This window comes from Paroedura picta, chromosome 1 (assembly GCF_049243985.1).
Source record: "Paroedura picta isolate Pp20150507F chromosome 1, Ppicta_v3.0, whole genome shotgun sequence".
NCBI classification, from domain to species: domain Eukaryota; kingdom Metazoa; phylum Chordata; class Lepidosauria; order Squamata; family Gekkonidae; genus Paroedura; species Paroedura picta.
In genome coordinates this window covers 109,025,066-109,043,760 of record NC_135369.1, presented here as the reverse complement: position 1 = coordinate 109,043,760, position 18,695 = coordinate 109,025,066, and the positions used below count along the sequence as shown (strand labels likewise).

The 18,695-nt window shown below is 43.0% G+C and overlaps 1 protein-coding gene and 1 long non-coding RNA gene across 3 annotated transcripts in view; one reads left to right on the top strand and one right to left on the bottom strand.

Moving 5' to 3' along the window:
- The window catches only part of SGK1 (serum/glucocorticoid regulated kinase 1), a 101,592-nt gene that overhangs the window by 14,367 nt on the left and 68,530 nt on the right, over positions 1-18,695 (bottom strand). The window lies entirely within an intron of this gene.
- The window catches only part of LOC143844728 (uncharacterized), a 60,985-nt gene that overhangs the window by 7,777 nt on the left and 34,513 nt on the right, over positions 1-18,695 (top strand). Inside the window, exon 2 of one of the 2 annotated variants that reach the window (XR_013234115.1) lies at positions 1,077-1,160. The exons of the other annotated variant lie outside the window; for it this stretch is intronic. This is a non-coding gene — a long non-coding RNA (uncharacterized LOC143844728). The remainder of the gene's footprint in view (positions 1-1,076; positions 1,161-18,695) is intronic. 2 annotated transcript variants of the gene reach the window in all.

Genomic DNA, 18,695 nt, shown 5'->3' with positions numbered 1-18,695 from the left:
TGGTAAAAGAGATAAATAAAAGAGGTAAAAGGATAAATATTTCTGGTAACAGAGCCTCTTGTGGCGCAGAGTGGTAAGGCAGCCGTCTGAAAGCTTTGCCCATGAGGCTGGGAGTTCAATCCCAGCAGCCGGCTCAAGGTTGACTCAGCCTTCCATCCTTCCGAGGTAGGTAAAATGAGTACCCAGCTTGCTGGGGGGTAAACGGTAACAACTGGGGAAGGCACTGGCAAACCACCCCGTATTGAGTCTGCCATGAAAACGCTGGAGGGCATCACCCCAAGGGTCAGACATGACTCGGTGCTTGCACAGGGGATACCTTTACCTTTACCTTAAATATTTCTGGGACCCCCCCCCCCCAGAAGAAAGGAAGGGAGGTCTTTTGTGGGGGAAAACAAGCTCTTGTGATGTTATATCATGAGATCTTGATCCCATTTTGGAAAATGAAAGGGGTAGTCACCCACTGCTGCAGGAGCCAGGCAGAAAGGGGAGAAGAAATGGTGACAATAGGGGGGTCGCACACCCCCCCCCCATGTATGAGGCAGGCCTGCAGAGGTGATGGCACTTGTGGGCAGAAGGGCTGGCTGACAAATGGCAGGTTAACAAGTGGGGAGTGGGAATCCCTCCCCCCAAGTCTCCTGTGAGTCTCATAGATTTCCCACTTGTATAATGCCATATTGGAGCTTTAGGGACAAAGCCAGCATTTCAAGCAGATATGTTAGTCCAAATATTTAGGATTTGTATAGGCAAATGTATACTCTACCCATTCCTAACTGTTTGGACTGGCTTATCTGCTTGAAACAGAACAGTGAGGATGAATACAGGAAATAGTTTACTTGTTTATGGAATGATGATGTTCTTATTTAAAAAATGTAACCCATTTCATTTGTAAAAGATATGGTTGCACATTTTAATAAAAGGAGATAACTGCAATTCTGGCAATTTCCTCTTTTTGATTTATTGGAAATCTTGCCACCATGTTGCTAAGAGGGTTTACTCTGAATGAAATTCTAACTTCCTATTTATTGCATGTTGTTGTTGTTGTTGAGGAATTAATTCCTTAATTTTCTTGCAACCAGATTCTGTACATTCCTGCTTCATGAATGTAGCTCACAGAAATTGGAATAGGAAGGGGATCCTTATGCAGAACAATATCACAGCAGGTAGTATTGCACCAGCAGCTTAAATTTGCACTAAAATGAGTGCCAGCATGGTGGCACATAACAATCTGTCTGTGTGCTATCCTCTCCTTAAAAATCTACGTTTTTAGATTCTAGGCTGGCTGGAGGAATCCTCTGTTGGTCTCTGCTAAAGATGAATGGCTGGTAGCTTTTGCCAACAAATAGAACCAAGAAAATTAGTGGTCTAATTATGGTTGCTAAGGTCTGGTCTGTCCCTGTCATCTGTTACTGTATAATTTAATTTCATATACAGTAGCTCTTATCTCTCAATCCACCTCTCACAGGCTTGATGTCTGAACCTCTGCAAAAGATCAATTTTAACCAGAATCTAGTCTGGCCAAAACAACAGGTTTAACCATGTGCAGACCCTAGAGTAAACATTATATGGATGTAAGTGAAGAATTTATTTCCCACAAGAATTTACTTTCCACTTGGTTTTAACTGGAATTTAATCATGATGATCTAATCTTAAAACCAATTCAGAATTTAATCAGGACACTCAACCTCAGAAACAACTTGGAACTCCATGATGAGCAACATCCTTTTAATTTGCTTTCAGAGCATCGTCTTTTGAGTAAGTTTTGCTGAATTGGCCCTGTTACATGGAAGCATGATTGCTAGATACTTTATTTCCACATAAATGTCTGTGTTATAGTCCCAATCATACTTTAAATGGAAGTAAATCCTTCTGAAACATGTAGAATTTATTTCTATATAATGGCCACTATCTAAAATGAGGATTAGATGTTTTTAATTGGATCCACCCAAATCAGTGGGTGTAAGCCTAACTATTTTGGCTTCTGGCCATTGCTGAGCTTGTGACTGCTGGACAACTAGACAGTTTTCTGGTAAGAAGAGTTGGTCACCCCCCCCCCCCCTTCCACTGTCTGAAGGAATCTCAAAGCAGCTTTCCTTCCTCTCTCCACAAGACACCCTGTGAAGTAGGTGAGGCTGAGAGAGCCCGGTCAGAACAGCTCTATCAATGCTGTGATGAGGCCAAGGTCACCCTGCTGGCTGCATTTGGAGAAGGGAATCAACCTTGGGCCACCAGATTAGAAGCCACCACTCTTAACCACTACACCAAGCTGGCTCTTTCCTGAATAAGAAGATAGGCCCTACTGAAGAAGCTACTGTAATCTAATTTGAGAGTTGCTTTCTCCCAAACATAGATCCAGGCCCTCTTTTATTTCACTTTTCTGCTAGGTCTATAGCAGCTTTACCGCATTGTCAATAAGAAGCTTTAATACAGGAGATTAGAGAAACAGGATCATAAAGTGATCGGCAACTGAACTAGAAAAAAAAGTAATTCCCCTGCTTGGAAAATTATAGCATTTCTTAGTGGCTTTGACTAGTAGAATACATCTGACAAACAATGTTTCTTAGTAAGATTCTTTCACTTTCATTCCAAAATCTATATCTTGGTTTTTGGCAGCTACTCAGACAAGTTTTCTTTTTCTTTTTACAAGGTACTTCCATTTCCCTCTGTGAATGGTTTTTGGTTCAGCTTTCTTAGATACTGAATTCTTAATATTTATATTACTTATTTGTATATTCATAGTCACCAAGTGAAAGAGGGAATGTCCAATTTCACCGTTATTGTTTATATGAGCATTGGAAACAATCTGCTACTAGAATAAGAAAAGAAACAAAAGATTACATTTTGAAAAAAAGTAATGTCAGGTAATCTATGTTAATATCTATTTAATGTAATTTAGCACCCATAACATCAGAAAGATGTATAATGCATAAAAATATGAGAAATACTCTTTATCAGGTGCTTTACGGTCTCCAAACTGAATATCCAAATTGAGGCCACATCAGAAGTGGTCCTTGTATGTTTCCTGCATGCAACTATGGGGACCAATTAAGATCAGGGAAATGATACAGAGGGGGGAATTAAATCCCCTTCTCCCCATGTCATGATTGCATTACCATCAACACATAACTAAGAAAGAGGATAAATCCTCAAAAAAAGATGTTGATTTATATCATAGATGCAAATTTTCACATGTTTGTTTGTTTATTTATTTATTTATAGTTCACCTTTCTCACAGAGACGCATAGTAGATTACACATCGTGAGTCAGTACAATCAACAAAATGGGGTATTCAATAACCAATGTATTAGGATTTAAACCCCCTTCAAGGATCGCTGCCTTGTTGTGGCAAGGGGGCTTGCGTAGTTCAGTGAAGCTATGAGCTATGCCGTGCAGGGCCACCCAAGACGGACAGGTCATAGCTGAGAGCTCTGACAAAAGGTGATCCACTGGAGAAGGCAATGGCAAACCACTCCAGTATCTTTGCCATGAAAACTCTATGGACAGTTCCAATAGGCATAACGATATGACGCTGGAAGATGAGCCCCTCAGGTCGGAAGGTGTCCAATATGCTACTGGGGATGAGCAGACGGCTAGTACGAGTAGCGCCAGAATGAATGAAGCGGCTGGGCCAAAGCCGAAAGGACGCTCAGTTGTGGAAGTAACTGGTGGCGAAAAGACAGTCCGATGCTGTAAAGATTTTTATTCCATAGGAACCTGGAACGTCAGATCCATGAATCAAGGCAAGCTGGACGTGGTTAAACAAGAAATGAGAAGACTGAACATCGACATTTTAGGAATCAGTGAACTAAAATGGACAGGAATGGGTGAATTTAATTCAGATGACCATCAGGTATACTACTGTGGACAAGAATCTCGCAGAAGAAATGGAGTAGCCTTCATAATCAATAAGAGAGTAGGAAAAGCAGTCTTGGGATACAATCCCCAAAATGACAGAATGATCTCAGTTCGAATCCAAGGCAAACCATTCAACATCACAGTGATCCAGGTCTACGCCCCAACCACTGCTGCTGAAGAGGATGAAGTTGATCAGTTCTATGAAGCCCTACAACACCTTCTAGAAGCAACGCCCAAAAATGATGTGCTTATCATCATGGGGGATTGGAATGCTAAAGTAGGAAGCCAAAAGATAACCGGGATAACAGGCAAGTTTGGCCTTGGAGTACAAAATGAAGCAGGGCACAGGCTGGTAGAATTTTGTCAAGAGAATACAATGGTCATAGCAAACACTCTTTTCCAGCAACCCAAGAGACGACTCTACACATGGACATCACCAGACGGTTAACACAGAAATCAGATTGACTATGTGCTCTGCAGCCAAAGATGGAAAAGTTCTATCCAGTCAATAAAAACAAGACCAGGAGCTGATTGTGGTTCAGATCATGAGCTTCTTGTTGCAAAATTTAGGCTTAAATTGAAGAAAGTAGGGAAAAGCACTAGGCCACTCAGGTATGAACTAAATCATATCCCTGACGAATACACAGTGGAGGTGACAAATAGATTTAAGGAATTAGATCTGATAGACAGAGTGCCTGAAGAACTATGGACGGAGGTTCGCAACATTGTACAAGAGGTAGCAACTAAAACCATCCCAAAGAAAAAGAAATGCAAGAAATCAAAATGGCTGTCTGAGGAAGCTTTACAAATAGCTAAGGAGAGAAGGGAAGTGAAAGGCAAGGGAGAAAGAGAAAGATACACCCAATTGAATGCAGAATTCCAGAGAAAAGCTAGAAGAGATAAGAATGCCTTCTTAAATGAACAGTGCAAACAAATAGAAGAAAACAATAGAATGGGGAGGACCAGAGATCTTTTCAAGAAAATTGGAGATATGAAGAGAACGTTTCATGCAAAGATGGGTATGATAAGGGACCAAAATGGTAGGGACCTCACAGAAGCAGAAGAGATCAAACAAAGGTGGCAAAATTATACAGAAGAACTATACAAGAGCGAGCTTAACATCCCTGATGATCACAATGGGGTAGTTACTGACCTGGAGCCAGACATCCTGGAATGTGAAGTCAAATGGGCCTTAGGAAGTCTGAGAAACAATAAAGCTAGTGGTAGTGACAGCATTCCAGTTGAACTATTCAAAATCTTAAAGGACGATGCAGTAAAAGTGCTACACTCAATATGCCAGCAAATTTGGAAAACTCAACAATGGCCACAGGATTGGAAAAGGTCAGTTTACATTCCAATCCCAAAGAAGGGCAATGCCAAAGAATGTTCAAACTACCGCACCATCGCACTAATTTCTCATGCTAGCAAAGTTATGCACAAAATCCTACAAGCTAGGCTCCAGCAATATGTGGACCGAGAACTTCCAGAAGTACAGGCAGGATTTCGAAGAGGCAGAGGAACTAGAGATCAAATTGCCAACATACGCTGGATCATGGAGAAAGCTAGGGAGTACCAGAAGAACGTCTACTTCTGCTTCATTGACTATGCTAAAGCCTTTGATTGTGTGGAGCACAACAAATTGTGGCAAGTTCTTAAAGAGATGGGAATACCAGAGCATCTTATTTGTCTCTTGAGAAATTTATATGCAGGTCAAGAAGCAACAGTGAGAACTGAACATGGAATCACTGACTGGTTCAAAATTGAGAAAGGAGTTCGGCAAGGCTGTATACTGTCGCCTTGCCTATTTAACTTGTATGCAGAGTACATCATGAGAAATGCGGGATTAGAGGAGTCACAAATTGGGATCAAGATTGCAGGGAGAAATATCAACAACCTCAGATATGCAGATGATACCACTCTAATGGCAGAAAGTGAAGAGGAACTAAAGAGCCTGTTGATGCGGGTGAAGGAGGAGAATGCCAAAGTTGGCTTGAAACTCAACATCAAGAAAACAAAGATCATGGCATCCGGCCCTCTCAATTCCTGGCAAATAGAAGGGGAAGAAATGGAGATAGTGACAGATTTTATTTTCCTGGGCTCCAAGATCACTGCAGATGGGGACTGCAGCAAAGAAATTAAAAGACGCTTGCTCCTGGGGAGGAAAGCTATGGCAAATCTAGACAGCATCCTAAAAAGCAGAGACATCACCCTGCCAACAAAAGTGCGTTTAGTCAAGGCTATGGTCTTCCCAGTTGCAATGTATGGCTGCGAAAGTTGGACCATAAGGAAGGCCGAGCGTCAAAGAATTGAGGCTTTTGAACTCTGGTGCTGGAGAAGACTCTTGCGAGTCCCTTGGACTGCAAGGCGAACAAACCAGTCAGTCCTAGAGGAGATCAGCCCTGACTGCTCTTTAGAAGGCCAGATCCTGAAGATGAAACTCAAATATTTTGGCCACCTCATGAGAAGGAAGGACTCCCTGGAGAAGACCCTAATGCTGGGAGAGATCGAGGGCAAAAGAAGAAGGGGACGACAGAGAATGAGGTGGATGGATGGAGTCACTGAAGCAGTAGGTGCAAACTTAAATGGACTCCGGGGAATGGTAGAGGACAGGAAGGCCTGGAGGATCATTGTCCATGGGGTCGCGATGGGTCGGACACGACTTCGCACATAACAACAACAAGGATTTAAAAGTCTGGAACCAACTAGAAAGAACTGAAGCATAGCATAAATATTAACATGACACATTAAGCAGTACAAAAATTAAACAACAAGAACCTAGTTACAATAAGCTATACACAGCAGTATAGCACAATCCCTAATAATTTACCCAAGTAAGTTTGTGCAGTGTAATTACCTGCACAGAAAAGCTCTTTTGAATAACCCAGGTTTGCAGGAAGCCAGGAGAGTGGGACCTTTCCTGACCTTCATGGGCAGGCCATTCCTTAAGGTAGAAGCCACAATGGAAAAGAAAGCACACATATGAGCAGTTGTTGATAGTGCCCTTTGGCAGGCTGGCACCTACAGAACTTCCTATTGACATGACAAGAGTGAAATTATCATGGCAGAGCATGGGGGGGGGGTCTCATAAATAAGAGGGACCAAGGCCATGAAGAATTTCCTATGTGATGGCCAGTAATTTAAACTGAGCCCAGTAACAAATTGGCGGCCAGTGGAATGTTGATCTCCTGCCGAAGAATTGCAGCATTCTGGACTACTTTCTCCCAGCTGATATTGAAGGTAGATGAAAGTAAAGTACATTATTCTAGAGTGCATTAGTCTAGTGGTATGGATCCAGGTGGCCAGCTCAGCTGGGGTAGGCTGAATTGATAGAAAGCATTTTTGAAGCATTAATTTGCTACTATAGCAATAAAGCTGGATCCAGTATAACCCTGAGTCAGCAAGGGTTCATTGAACTCCATCAAAAGTGGAGAGAATGCTGTCTTTCAAGGCCTGTGCTTTCCCAGCATTCATTGCCTCTGTCTTTTGGGGATTTAGTTTCAGTTTTTTAACCAGTTACCTACTATAGTCAGGCATCAATCCAGGGCCTCTTCCACATCACCAGGACATTTGGATAAAGATATATAGTGCTGAATATCATCAGCATATTGACAGCTGAATCCAAAATTGCAAATGATTTGTCCTTAGGGCAGATAGAATGATGCCCTGTAGAATTTCACAAAATGTCCCACAGCGATGACAACTGGTTTCCAACAGCAACTTTTTGAGTCTGATCCATGAAGAATGACTTGAACTAGATCAATGCACATCTCCTGATAACTTCTTCTGTGTACAGGTGCCTTATTATTATTATGTATGAGATTTCTTACCTGGTGCTCTCATAATAGACTCACAGTTATAACAAGAATAAATCCCCAATACATAAAAACCATAAAACCAAGTCCCAACCTATTCTGTAGATAAGAAAAATACCCCCCTCCACCTCCCATGCCCCTCTCCATCAGCGGCCCAGTCCCCAGGGATGCTGATAGTTCTGGGTTGGGGAGGGGCCCCTGCGACCCATGCCCTGGCCGCAACCAAAGACCTGGTGGAAGAGCTCAATTTTACAACCACATCAAATGCGGCTGACTGATCTAATGTTATGAGAATGGCCAAACCACCCATATCAAGCTGGCGCCAGAGATCATGCACCAATGCAACCAGCACCAACCCCACCCCATGGCCAGGATGGAAGCCTGAGTGGTATGGATTGAAGACTGAAGATTCTGCCAAGAAAGCTAGGAGCTGATCCCCAGCAGCCTTCTCTATCACTTAGTAAGATGGCATGATATATTGTATCAAAGGCAGCAGTTAAGTCCAATAAGAGCAACAGAGTAGCTTGTTCTTTGCCTACACTCAGATGAAGGTCAGCAGCTAAAGCTAACAGAGCTAACTCTGACCCATACCCTGGCCTGAAGCTAGACTGGAAAGGGTCTTAGGCAGATGAATTATCCAAAAAGCTTTGGTGTTGGCCCACTACTGCTCTGTCAATAAGTGTATCCAGAAAGGGTAGATTAGGATCAGCAATAATGGGCTACATCATTTTTCTGTAAGGATGGTTTTTTAGTAGCAGATAGATAACCACCTCTTTGAATGGTCAAGGAAAGATGCTCTGAGTTAGTGACTGATTTATAATTATATATACTAAGGGTTTATTGAGGTGGTCCTTGCATGCTTTTAGCAATCAATAGTACAAGCAGTAGCCTTCACAGATCTCAGGATTTTGTCCGCATCCATCACAGAAATTGGATCAAAAAGATCTATAAATAGCCCAGGCAGTATATTAGGCCTTTGGTCTGGTGTATCTGTGTTGCAACTGACATGCAGATCAGAGCATATTCTCAATATTTTATCAGCAACAAACTTGGTAAATGTAACAAAGCTGCCCCTGGAACATTAGAAACTCAGAGTTAAGCATCAGCAGATGCTGAGCTACCTTGAACATTTGGGATGAACCTGAACTAGCTTATACTATATTAGAGGAATAACCTGTCTTTGTCTAACCTGGGTAGCTGAAGCTAGCCTGATCTTGTCAGATCTCAGAAGCTAAACAGGGTTGACCCTGGCTAGTATTGGGATGGGAAACTTCTAGGGCAGTGGTCCGCAACCTTCTTCAAGCTGCGGACCGGCGGTGGCGGGCAGCTGCAAACGCGCATGCGTGGCACTCTCGCACATGCTGCACGTGTGTGGGAGTGCCACACATGCGCATTTGTGGCCACGCTTGCGCATTGCGCATTGCGCATGCACGACCCTACTTTCCTCTCCCCCCTCCCACAAAAAGAAGCTTGCCAGGCCGCAAGCTAATCGGCCGCTTTTGCGGCCGATTTGCTTGTGGCTTGGGAAGTTTCTTACTGGGGGGGGTGGCGGGAAGAGGGAACTGCGGCCCGGTGCCAGGGCCTTCGCGGCTCGGCACTGGGCCGCGGCCCGGTGATTGGAGACCCCCGTTCTAGGGAATACCAGGATTGTGAGAAGGAGGTGGGAAATGGTAAAACATCTCTGAACATTTCCCCTTGAAAACCCTACTGGGTTGCCATAAATCAGCCATGACTTGACAGCAAACACTTAACAGCATCCTTTCTTTGCTGCTGTCACTGCTGTCATGGCTGCTTTATATGTCCTACAATGAGAACTATAACATGATCTGTTAGAATCATTACGATTTCTCCACCAGCAGCATTTTAGATGTCTACCAACCCTTATCAGATCAACCAGTTTTGTGGAAACCTGAGGGACTGAGTTACATGCCAAGGGCAAGAGAGGTTGAAGAGGCAACCTTTTCAATAGCTGCAAAAACATTTCCATGGTTACAGTATGGCCTCAACACAATATATGTTTGGAATCCTAACACAACATCCTCCAAGTATTCTGGAATCTAGGATTCATGAGCCTCCACAGGCAGACCATTTTAATTGACCCCCCTCCTATGCAGCCTCCTTCACCTTGGCTTCAAGTAGGCAATTTAGGTACTAATGCTGTTCATTATGGTGCTAGATGAACGTAGGCAACATGAACAGTCTATCACTCAAATGCTGAGCTATATATTTCCTGTCATGTAAGAAGATCATAGACTGACAAAGGGTGCTTGCACTCGAAAGCTCACACCTTGATTAAATCTTTGTTGGTCTTAAAGGTGCTACTGGACTCTGATTTCATTGTGCTACTTCAGACCAACACGGCTACTCATTTGAATCTATCACTCAAATGTTTACTGAAAGCTTCTTAAGCACATACAAAACAGTACTTTGTCAGATTTTAATCAACAAAAGAATGTGTACACTTCAGAAGAAAGGGCTTTTAAAAAGAAGAGGACTGTCCTCTGAAAAAGAGGACATTTGACCACCCTAGGCCAAATTTGCAGTTCAAATTGGGGTCCATGGTTATTATTCCCTACTCAAAACAGGAAAATCAATCATAAGTCTTTGTTGTTAGTTGCAAAATCGTGTCCGACCCATTGTGACCCCATGGACAATGATCCTCCAGACCTTCCTGTCCTCTACCATTCCCCGGAGTCCATTTAAGTTTGCACCTACTGCTTTAGTGACTCCATCCAGCCACCTCATTCGCTGTCGTCCCCTACTTATTTTGTCCTCAATCACTCCCAGCATTAGGCTCTTCTCCAGGGAGTCCTTCCTTCTCATGAGGTGGCCAAAGTATTTGAGTTTCATCTTCAGGATCTGGCCTTCTAAGGAGCAGTCAGGGCTGATCTCCTCTAGGACTGACCGGTTTGTTCGCCTTGCAGTCCAAGGGACTGGCAAGAGTCTTCTCCAGCACCAGAGTTCAAAAGCCTCAATTCTTTACCCTCAGCCTTCCTTATGGTCCAACTTTCACAGCCATACATTTCAACTGGGAAGACCATAGCCTTGACTAGATGCACTAGATGCACTTTTGTTGGAATGCACTTTTCTTGGCATAAGACTTAGAGGATCATAAGTCTTAGAGGATCTCAATTTGACCCTAACTAGGCCAAAATAATTAATTTTATTCATTAGATATCTTTTTTGTATGGTATATGCTAATGCAAAAAGTTACTGACTCAGACAAAATCATTGCCAAGTCTCATTCTTCTTATGAAATTCAATACAGTTCATGGCTTCTTGGTTGGTTGTAGCCTATCTTTGAATTTACCATATTTCCTGAATTTGTCCTTGCTGTGGTAAACTTCTATGGGAAGTTTATTATTGCTCCTGATATACGACCAAGTTTAAAATGTAATAAATACCTCATAGTCTGAAAGGAACTAATCGGTTTATGTAGCCAGATGAATCATAGTTATGCTGTCTGAAGGGGCTTGAAAGACAGTGTAATGAAATGTTCCCAGCTTTATCTGAAAACAGATCACCTAAATCCCCTTCTAAATATCAGAAACCCCACTTCTTAAGTACCTCTGTAAGCATTCAATTGAGCTTTTGTAACCATTTTGGTGACCCTAGACTATTGTTCAAACATGTATTACATGGATATCTGCCAAGCTGCACTTTTGTTTGAAAATTCATGCAGGTCCTTCAGCCTATTTGAGGTCATACTTACGACAGACCTATCACACAATACTGAGAGCATTGACCCTGTTATTCAATTAATGTTTGGTTTTGGATGTTGCAACCACAACTTGTATAAGTGATTATAGTAGTCTGGGCCAATTACCTTGGCTGCACTGGCACAATTGTGTTAATACTTCCATTCATACTGTAGTGTAGCTTATTAAAAATGATTATCATGCATATACAATTGTTATGCATACCATTAATATGTTAAAGACAAACTGATTTAAAACTGTGACTCTACCAGCATTTCAGTTGTGAATTAGAAGAACATAAAGGCATCCATAATGTTATTACCTGGGATCTTTCCCTCTTCAGAGTAAGAAGTATTGAGTTGGATCTAATGAGTGGTCAGTGGAAGGCTTTGGCATGTGCATAGGAACAACTGTGTTAGTTCCACTTGATCTGGGTTCCCAAGGTGGCGCACATCCATGCCGATGGTGATTTCATGGGGATCGTGATTCCTGGGGTCAGAACAGACTGCTGGCAGAGGGGAATAGAGGGGAACACAGCAAAGATCTGTACTTTCTGAGCCAGTGGATATCTGGCCAACAGTCTGGATGTTTTGCTCTGTCCTTGATCACCACTGCTTTAATTGAAATTATAAGAACTAACAGGTTAAAACAGAGATAGCAAATTTCAAAAAAGTTCCATCAGTAAACCGATGGTTTCTTAGGAGCTAGAGATTATAAAAATAACTTGATAGAATCTGGGAAGACTGATACCCATTAGCTTGTTTCAATTATTACTGACAATGTGTTGCCTTTTAGAAAAAACTGGACAGTTTAATTTACTCCTTAATTTATCAATCTGTATTACAATTAAAATATTAACCATCAACTTGTTTCAATTATTATTGGGAATTTGATGCCTTTCAGAAAAAAACTGTTTGGAAAGTTGCATTTATTCCTTAAATTATCCAGCCATATCACAATTTAAGAATAACCGTTTTAAAGAACAATGTGCTGATAAAAAACACAAATTATACTTTTTCTTGTACTTTTGTTTTAAAAAAGGGAACCCGAATGTTTAAATCTTTTTTGAAACTCAATGAGAATAGTGGGCTAGAAACGAAGTTAAATAAACAGTATGGAAAGTTCACGTAGGTGTGGTTTTAGGACCCAACAGTTCTGGTTCTGGTTGCACATTCGTATCCATTTACTCCAATGAATATCATGAAATTGCAGTAATATAACAAGCCCTGATGAAGTGGTCTGCCTCTCCATACAAGTGTGCCCTCAGTAATTCTTTGTTAATAAATCAGTCTTCCTCTACATTATATTCTTAGATTGCCATAGAAGAAAAACGCATAGTTAGCTTAATTTGCATTTTTATTAGAGTGGTAAATGTCAAATGTAGTTAGATAGGTCTGGGGCTAATTAGGGGTGGGCTTAAGTTCAAATTTAACAGGATGAGATCTGTGATAATCTTGCAACAAATTTTAATATACAAGCAGCCATGGCGGCCCTCAATTTGGTTTAGGGCTATGACGAGGCTGGGTTTAACCCTTTCTCTTGTGCCAATTACTCGGAACTGGTATTTGACCCATTAAGGGGGACAAGGAACTATAAACAACATGTATGTATGTATGTATGTATGTATGTATGTATGTATGTATGTATGTATGTATGTATGTATTTAGATTTCTATACCGCCCTTCCCTACAGCTCTAGGTGGTTATATATACTATCAGAGCCAATATACCAATACGAGTCATAGGTCCCAGTATCTTTCTTTGCTTGGTTCTTAGATTTAAGGACACCCCTTTTGGTCCTGGAATGTTTTACAATATACCTGAGACTGGGACTGAAAAACAAATGTGTAATGACCTTTCTTTTTGTGCAGTGGTGAGTTGTATTTCCTTTCTTCCAATATCTCAAAAAGCCACTCGCACTGAGATTTTGGTAATATACAATTTATCCTTAATTTCTTAATTAGGTTCAAAATGAATGAACAATCAACTCAGGTAGACAGCTGTATTCATTTTAAATAAGACCTTTCTTGACCCAGGGATGTATGATGGGAAAGAAATTCTTTGATCGTCATTATTTCCATCCACACATTTGCTGTGCTATTGTGTGCATAATGAGAGTTTTAAACACTGCATCATCTGTGCTGCCATTTAATTTTCAGGAAATGATCACATGCTGCTACGTACAATGCACACAGGGACTCGGCTGCCAACAGTAATTATCTCTTGGCAATCGTATTTCCCACCACAGGATAGTTGAAATGAAAAGGATGAGAAATGTCTTGGACAAATTGATTCCACTATTTAAAGATTTCATTATCATAGCACAATTTGAATTTCATTTGCCTGTATGGAATTGATGTTCCTGTATCCCACCTACAAATATAAGCTGGGATGGCAAAATGGTAAGAGGATGGATTGGTAGAAGAGCACTGGGAACACTTGCCTCCAGAGTAAGTTATCTATCGGCTAGGTTATATCATATGTTGCAAGCTGGAAACAAAAGAGCCGGACCTGAAAGTGATAAAATATATTTAATTATAGATCCCTCAGTGGCTCATGGCCAAAGATCAGCTATATTACAAGGAGAAACTGGCAGTCTGTGAAAAGACTTTGTTAGACCAGTGGTTGTCTCTTCAGGTGTCTTTGCTATTTCTGTAAAGGGACATGAAAATGCATCCCTACTAGAGCAGCAGCAGTCTGGGTGAGAGTGGCAGCTGCCCCCACCAGTCTCAGCAGTGCTTTGCTGCTGCTACTGCTCCGCCCACATTGCACCTCCTTTCCTCCATTGTGTGTTCACAAAAGCATAACATGACAATGATATCACCGTGTTCTCCCATAGTCCAGCAAATCCCTTCCCCCCACACTCCCTGTCTCAGTTGAACTGCAGTGTAAAGCTACAGCCCAGTTCAGGGGAAGGGATAGAAAAAGAAGAGTAGGTTTTTATACTTTGCTGTCCTCTATCTTAAGGTGTCTCAAAGTGGCTTATTATCTCCTACCCTTCCTCTCCCCAGGTGGGGCTGAGAGGCAGGCAGGGCTGAGAAAGTTCTGAGAGAACTGTGGCCGGCCCATGGTCAGTCAGCAGGTTTCATGGGAAGTTGCAGGGAGGGAGTCCCTGGGCTGAATTAGATGCTCACACCATATTGGCAGTAAAAGGCCACAGCTTTATTTTAATGGAACACCTTCAGGTGGTTAGAATAGCAGAAGGTTGGGAGCCGTAATGCAGTCAACCAACTGCCTATACCCCAGTAGTGGCTTGCCAATCCCTGCCCAGTTCCCAGCTGGGAACACAGGCCCTGCAAGCTGCTGATATCCCTAACCAAGGGAAGTGTCCACCCAGGATGCTAGAAGAGGCACAAACCCCCTGTCCCAGGCAACCTGGCCCTGTGAAACCTGTGCCTCCCCCAGCTGGGTTTGACCTGTCACTTCCTTAAGGAGGCCCCCTGTTGGGGAGTTTTGTCTACTCCCCACCAAACTGGCTTCGCCCCCTGTCAATCTGTAAGCTGTGACATAACAATGAAACCATAACTGCAACAACCCGAACTGCGCCATGACCCAAAGCCAGCTGGCCCCCAAACCGGGCTATCAAGCCTAATTATCCAAGGGAGGGTGGGAATCCCATCCGTATCTTCCTGGTAAGAGGAAGGCTGGCACATGGCACCAACTGCACCTGTGCCAGCATCCTCCCTGTCCACCTATCTCAAGGCATCAGGTTGCTATTCCAGCCTCGTGCACCTCCTTCCCCCTCCCCCCACATCTTTTCATGCCTGCCCCTCCTGCTTCACCTGGCTGTTTATTCTTCAGATTGGAGACTATGGCTCTTGACCCTGTGCTGGCTCTCAGGCTGCCCCCCCCCCCCAATCCACTTAGTGGCTCTGGGTACAGCATTCAGGTGATGCTCTGCCAATAGCTCCCCCACAGTTTCCCTTCCAAGTTGGATGAAAAGTGGTCTATATCAGATCAGGCTCAAACAGAAAAATACAGCAGCCTGACAGTTTCCCCCAAATTGAGCATGGCATCATCCAAATGCTCATAAATACTTTGGGGTCTTTTCGGTGCCCATGTGTAGATTCCTATGCTGAGGCAGCTTAAATGGTAAGAAGTTCATTATTATAACTTGTCTTTACTTAGTAGGCCATCACATGCCAGAGGCCTGAATTCAAATACGCTTGCTCTCTGTTTCCACAGTCCATCAAAACTAATGCTATATACATGCATCAGGAAGAAAAATGTACGCAGTCATGCATGAATGTATGTCTGTTAGTCAGAGAAGAAGCATTCTTGAAGTTTCCACTGCAGCAGCTTGCAAAGCAAAAGAGTCTAGCTTCTAAATTACAACACACTTTCCACTATGCCATACTAGCCCAGATATCATGAATCTTCTGGTACTAACAGAAGCCTATGTGGGTTATTAATTACTAGGGGCTAAGCCTGTAACGTTCAAAAATACAACAGACGCTAGATTGGGGTGGAGTGGAAGAACTCTGTGGATGGCCTCTCCCTCCCCCCAGGACCTGGAAAGGCTGCAGGCTGGAGGCCTCCGGGAAGGAACTCACTAGCAGAGGCAGCTCTCACACAGCAGGGATCTGCAACCTCTGAGCCTCAGAGGGAAGTGAAAGGAGAAACTGAGGAGGAAGCGGTAGATGGTCAGGGGTGGGGGACAGAAGGTGATTGGCTGGCTTCTGGACAGACGGTTGGAGGAGGAGGCACTCAGGGGCGGGACAGCCACCCTGAGTGGGTGTTAAGCGCTGAGTAGCATGTAAGCCATGAGACACGCTCCTCCAAGGCCTTACCAGAAATATATTATGTGGAACAGATTGTTAATTAAAACACCCTGCTGCAGAACTACACATTAGGGCAGCAGAGGGGTCACATGACATGCAAAACAACCCGCAAGTCATGGTCATAGTTGCAATTTCATAATATATTTCTGGTAAGGCCTTGGAGGAGGAGCATGTCTCATGGCTTACGTGCCACTCAGCACTTAACACCCACTCATGGTGGTTGTCCCACCCTTGAGTGCCTCCTCCTCCAACCCACTTGCCTGTCTGTCCAGCAGACAGCCAATTGCCAATTTGGAAGGAGTTGGGAGTAGGGGCTTGGGGCCTAGAGCATAGATCCAAACAAGTTACCCAAGCTGGCCATTGAAAATTAATCACTATGTCAAAAAATTAATCACTACACCTGCCATGAAAGAGGTTGGGTCAAGAGGGATGGAATGCGTTGCCTCTGCAGGGGCTTTGAGCAAAATGGCATCCCGTGGTATCGTTGAGCCTGATGGCTTTATGAGGCCTATCATACTTTCTGTCTTCCTAAAAATATGACAGCTCCAAATGAAACCAGGAGCTTTGTTTACTGAAAATAATCCTGCCTATGAACAATTTTTCCAATCTCTCTGCCAACTAAAATGAGGATTCCTGCAGAGGTGACAGGAAGAGCCTTTAGTGAAAATAACACTGGAGTATCAATTCAGAGATATTGTTGGGAGTGGGGGTGGGGTGGTTTCCAAGATATTTTGAAAATTCCTAGCGGGCTCTAGCCATGTTGAAAGGGAGATGTGTACTTGCCATATATATGGGGATTTTAAGATCAACCTTGGATCCAATTCTAATAATGTTAAAGAGGACTTTTATTAGCTATACGTCCACTAGAACAGCTTTTGATGTTATGGAAATGGGGGGTGGGGGACAACAAGAAATGCAAGAGACCCCTATTTCCTATCTCCCATTTGTAGAAAGAAGCATCACAATTCCCTTCCCCAGGGAACCATGTATGGTAACCCCATGTTGGGAGCTGTGGTTTCATCATGTATACACACACACACAATGCATATATTATGAATAAAAGTGCAGGAACAGGAAGGACAAGATCATAGCTCCTTCTGCCCCCCCCCCATACAAAGATGGAACTCTGTGATGCAAAGATCCAAGAACATCTGTTGACTGTCTCTATTTCTTCAATAATATATTATATTATATTAACTTCTATCTTTCCTTTTGCTTATTAGAAACTGACACTGGGATTTCTAGAAAACAGAAAGGGAAGGGAAAAGAAAGAAAACCAAATTGTAAAACAAACTAGGAACCAAAGAGGTTGAGAGGTATAAAATTATTATAAAAATATATCAAATACACATTTTATTGCACAGTGCTAAAGGTAAATTAAAAACAATGCATTAAAATCTCAGTAGAAAATTTACAAGGGACACAAAATATGCCCAGATAACAAAATGAACTATAATAAAATGACCAAACACATTTCGATTCAAAATGGATCTTCTTCAGAGATCAATTATATATTTACACATACATAAATATCCATAAAGAAAACCCAACTTTTTACATTCAGGAAGGTTGACTAATAGTTTGTTCTATACAGAGGTGCCAACAAATATTCTGGGTTTATATTATGATGGACAGAATTCATGATCACCAGGTAGATAAAGGTAAAGGTAAAGGTATCCCCTGTGCAAGCACCGAGTCATGTCTGACCCTTGGGGTGATGCCCTCCAGCGTTTTCATGGCAGACTCAATACGGGGTGGTTTGCCAGTGCCTTCCCCAGTCATTACCGTTTACCCCCCAGCAAGCTGGGTACTCATTTTACCGACCACGGAAGGATGGAAGGCTGAGTCAACCTTGAGCCGGCTGCTGGGATCGAACTCCCAGCCTTATGGGCAAAGCTTTCAGACAGCTGCCTTACCACTCTGCGCCACAAGAGGCTCCAAGAAATAATTGGAGAGATTTTCCTTCATTCGTGGAAAGGTTTACAGCAGTGGTTCTCAACCTTCCATGGGGTCGCTCTGTTGCTAGCCGCAGTGGCGGCAGTGGTAGCAGGTGCTTGGCAGCGGCGGCAGGCAGAGGTAGCAGAACCATGGCACTGGCCACCTCCATGCTGCCTCGTGCACTTGCACCACTGAAGTTGGGGTTGCGGCACCAAAAGGTTTGAGAACCGCTGATTTACGGAAAGGCACCAGGTAGATACCTTTCCGTAAATCAGCGGTTCTCAAACCTTTTGGTGCCGCAATCCCAACTTCAGTGGTGCAAGTGCACGAGGCAGCATGGAGGTGGCCAGTGCCATGGTTCTGCTACCTCTGCCTGCCGCCGCTGCCAAGCACCTGCTACCACTGCCGCCACTGCGGCTAGCAACAGAGCGACCCCATGGAAGGTTGAGAACCACTGCTGTAAACCTTTCCACGAATGAAGGAAAATCTCTCCAATTATTTCTTGTACTTCACAGAAATCCAAACATTCTCCACATAAAAGTCACATACCAGCCATTCACATCTGGGAGTGAAATTCTGTATTAATTGCTCTGGGGCAAGGGTGTTCTCCCGATT